General features: G+C 45.1%; 1 long non-coding RNA gene across 1 annotated transcript; it reads right to left on the reverse strand.

Annotated features, from left to right (window-relative positions):
- Positions 1-1,656: 1,656 nt before the first annotated feature.
- Positions 1,657-4,163, reverse strand: LOC140656747 (uncharacterized). Its single transcript, XR_012044148.1, has 3 exons — positions 3,306-4,163; positions 3,051-3,189; positions 1,657-1,959 (listed from the first exon to the last, which is right to left on the reverse strand). It is a non-coding gene; the product is annotated as an uncharacterized lncRNA (long non-coding RNA).
- Between the last annotated feature and the right edge of the window lie 545 nt (positions 4,164-4,708).

Genomic DNA, 4,708 nt, shown 5'->3' on the forward strand with positions numbered 1-4,708 from the left:
GATATCCACTGAAGGTACAGCTCAATGCCCACCAAGTTAACCCAAGCATCCAGTCCATGCTGTGGAAATTGCAGGATGGATCCTATGCTTTGAACATCCGCCTACACTTGAACCTCAGATCTTGGAAACACAGCCCTGAAGCATGAAGGGAAGAGCTGGGAAAATATTTTGAGGTTGCAGACAACGTACACCCTGGCCAGTGTTTTGTTTGGTGGTTCTGAAAACATTGTGGTTACAACTAAAGCTGCAGTGTGTCAATGTTTATGCACAGGAAGGGAACAGAAAGCTATGGAGAGACCAGGTCAAGTGAATGGGGCAATTTCTCATCCGACGTAAGATCCAGGAGCTCGGCTGAGTTCCCTGGCGCTACACACAGGCTAGGAAGTCTCTTCTGCTTCTTGGTCTTTAACCTCAAAAAGACACCAGCATGTGAAAATGCATCCCCTCCTGATGTCTACGGGAGTTTAGTCACTGATTCCTCTGGGACCAGATCTTCTAACTCTTTTTAGGGGACTTTGAAATGAAAAGGGGTGCATCTTTGTGAAACGCGCTCTTGAAGTCTTCACCAGGCATCGGTTTACTGGGGGAGCAAGGAGTCTTTCACCTCCTGCGCACCCTGCTCCACCTGTCTCCATTTGCATCAGCCTTTTTGATGCTGCATCATTTGTGGTTATTTCCATAACTGAGTGTGCAGAGATCCTCAGCTCTGTGAGCTCAAATTACATTCTCAAAACTTTATTTTCCATATTTCTGAGTGTAGTTTCAGATGTTCAGGGTCATTTGGAGCTAGCCACCACCTGGGGAACTGTGTGGGGTAGAACATTCTTGGTGTGAGCTCTCTGATCTCTTGAACTATATAGTCTAGTTTCTCATGGTTTATGTGAAAAAAAAGAGGATGAAAGGACAAAGAAAACTTTGCACTGCACTTTGAAAATACAAAGCACAATATAATCATGAAACAGGGCATGAACTTCTCAGGGATAAATATACCCCTGCTCCACCACGGTGTAAAAATCCTGCTGTAGCACTGATGGTAACTGTTAAGAGATGCGTCTTCCTTGAAGGAATCCGATGGACACCTTGACTGTAGAGGTGAGACTAAAGATTGTGCCATGAGACCACCAATGCTCCCAAATATGAATTTAAGACTCCAAAACTGACTAAGGTAAGCTCTTTTCACAGGCTTCCCATCACCCTGAACGGGAAAGGCCGCTCCACATTCCCACACGGCACGCATGGATGTACTCCTACACGTTCACACAAACATCTTCGCCCAGCTGGCAGACAGATGTGAGCTCCCAAATATGGCCGAGTTCAGGCGCACACACACATGCTCCCACGCACAGATGTCCTCACACTCTCATTTCTGTTATGTCTCAGGTTTTGTTTCCGCTTTGTTTTGAGGAACACAGCATAAGCTCGACTTTGCCTGTGTTTGCACATTTCGTTCTACTGCTATGAAGTTGTCCTATGCTGTTATATCTGGCAGCCCATCTCCAGTTCTGACCTATACAAAGAGCACGTGGTTTTACTTTGTTATTTTTTAGAGTCTGGAATATGCTCATTCAACAGGATGGTAAATCCAGCTGTATCAGCAAAGTAAAGAATAACAGGCATGAAAGCTTCAGAAAAGACTCAAAAGCTTTTTCCCACAAGTCTTCTTTGTGCTCTAACACTTGATTTATTTTTCCCTTGTTAATGCTTTCTGAAGCCAGTAGCAAGGAAGGAATTAATGATACAGATTAAGCGGGAGGACATGCTGACAGCACAGTAACTAAATCAACCAAAAATGCATTGCAATTGTAGGAAGATCTGGTGTGTTAGAGTATACTGACACTCTCTTTATAGAAAGATGAGAATGAAGATAAGCCCTGTAAACAGAGAGGGACCGTGGGGCTGCTGAGTGGGGACCGCTTCAACCATGCTGGGATCCACCTCAGTGGGATTTTGGTGTAGGCCCTGCAGAGCAAGAGGAGAACGCTGTAGGGAAACACAAAATCACGCCTGCATAACACCTGGGAACACCAGCATGTTGGAGAAGATCAGCAGACTCAGGGCTCCGAGTGCTGTGTGTGCCCTGGGACGCGTCAGGATGCACAGGAAAAATTATTTTCTTTAACTGCTGTGTGGTGTATAACTCATGCAGGAAAGCTTCACGTAACGAGTCAAAGAACAGGTCCCTTGGCCTCCTCCCGGCTCAGGCTACAATTTTCCTCCTCTGCACATATAAAATAAGGAGGAGAAAACCACAAAAAATATGACCCCCAGGCTCTGGTGACAGCATTTCAAAGTCATTCATCTCCAAAGGCAAATACAGCTGAGGGTCAAGGAAGGGCACATGCATAGCCAAGGCTCATTTTGGAAAAAGTCCCTCATATCAGAAAGCCTGGGGCCTTATCCTGGCCATGCTCACAGGCCAGCAGAGGCCCCTCGGCCCCTGCTTACGCATGTGGCACCTGAAACTGGATTCGGACCAAGCAGGCAGCTGCTGTGAGTCAGGGACGGTACTTTGCTCCATTCAGGCTCATTTATAACCAGAAGCTGATAATATCTCATGGCCATTCAATTGGCTTCCTGAATTTTCCATTTTGAAATGGGTGCTGTAATATCTTGAAAACAGAGGAAGCAGAGGAAGGCAGAGACTTCCCTGGAGGGAAGTACAAAGTGTGGCTTTATTCAGATACAGATCCCAAGGGACATCAATCTAAATCCATCAGCAAATTGTCACACTTGAAGCCACAAACTCTCAGCAAATCTGTGAAAGCCCTTACTTTTGCCATTCCACTAGGACTTCATTGGGTTTTCTGTGTTTTTGAAAAGAAAACTGCAGAGAAAGAATTAAAAGGCAAGACAGAGCAGGACAGTGGTTTAGAAAGTCACATTTCTGATCATTAATAATGGTGCAGCAATCTTACATATTCTAGATAAGGATGTTACAGCACTAATTATTAACATCAGTACCAGTAATAATGAAAATGGCCGCTCCAGTTAACATACAGAAAACATGTGCAGGTAAAAAAAACCACAGACACGGTAAAATAAATTCTCACCTGAATCCACCACTGATCTACAGCAAGTAAGAATGTCTCCACCAGTGATGCAGAGCAAATGTGCATGCCTCTCCCCTCTCTGAGCTCAGGCTTTAAATGCAGATGCTTCCATCTAAGCACTAAAATGAACAGCTAATACCTAAAATAGTAAGTTTGGTTTTAACATCAAACTGAGCCCCTCCACACCATATTTCTGCACGTGTGAAGCTTGCCCAACCTGGCTGTGCTTGCTTCATTTTTAATGAATTTACTCACAGTCAAAGTGCCAGGATGAGAAGTGTGGTAGATACAGAGCAGGAAGCATTAATATGTATTTCCTGCTGTAATGTTTCATTCTTCAGCGTCACGCCAGGCTCATTTGTGGGAGGTAGCTCTAGGTCTAAAAACAAGGTCATTTCGCACAAGCACCGGTTCTAGTCTTGGAGATAGAATAGAGGAGCTTTCTCAGGGTAGCAAAATATCCAGCTGAGTGATAAGGCTGATCAGCACTTTAAGGGTGGCTGTGTACTGGGAGAATTATATACTTTCTGATTTGTGTAAAACAGCTGAAACTGCCTACAAGGGTGACGAGCAGACGCTGATTGCCTTGTACTGCCGAGGGAGCCTGTTCATGGGGCACGCACCTTCTCTTCCAGCCAGCAGCAAGACTGCTAAATTATTTCAGCTGTTCACCATGAACAGCTGCCACGTGAGAAAGGTCCGCTCCCACTGTTTACTGAACATGTCTTTCCAATTTACCACCATGCTGATAAGCACCAGAATCCAGAAATTCTTTTCAAATAAAGGTTTTGCTAACTTAATACAATGACATGTGCATGCACGCATATATGAGTAAGCACAGGAGGACGAGACTCTTGGAGGAACTAATGTTTTTGTGCTATTCAAGTCAGCCTCTGCAAACTTCCTCTTAGAGCAGCCAAATTCTTCTGCACGTGTCACTGCCTTCTTTTGCTTGTCCTTTTTCAGACATCACGGATTGCTGCAGGGACTGGTCTTTGCCTCCGCTATTTCATCAGAGCGGCTTTGACGGTGGTATTTCAAGTGTGTAGGGTGTCCACGGTGTCACTGAGCCATGGCAGTATTTACCAGCCCAGCCTTGAAGCTCCTCCTGATGAAAATGCTCCAGCAGCTGCACAGAAAATCTCTGTCCAGCTATTGTCACGTCTTTCTGTGACATTGGCCCCCATCAATCTGCTCGAGTCAGTGTGCCAGTTCCCAGAACGGCGATGAGAAAGCAGAAATCTTAGACTGCCTTTATATCTGTCCCAGATCTTCATTAATTAGGCTAGTGAAGCATTAATTAGGCTACCTAAGCTTCTTTAGAGATGCTTAATCTTCACTGTGTAAGGCAGTAGGGTTCACAATATTGGGGATGGAGTCTGGCTGATACCAGCTGAAACTTTTTCCTTACCTGTCATCAGGCTTGTTTTGCTCTGCTGCCATTTTATTTATGAGCGTGTTTAGATATTTTTCCACTCATTTATGTACCAAGGTGATGCAGAGGCACTCCTCTTAAATGCCAACGTCATTGCCCAGGTCCCTGGCTCACCTCATCCTGGGGTCAGGGTTTTGTAGAGATTGGGTCCAGGTGCACAACTTGGGGCTCAGCCCCATTCACAGCACCCCAGGTATCTTTGAATCCACTTTGTCGTTTCTAA

Source organism: Ciconia boyciana, chromosome 9, assembly GCF_034638445.1.
Source record: "Ciconia boyciana chromosome 9, ASM3463844v1, whole genome shotgun sequence".
Taxonomy (NCBI): Eukaryota; Metazoa; Chordata; class Aves; order Ciconiiformes; family Ciconiidae; genus Ciconia; species Ciconia boyciana.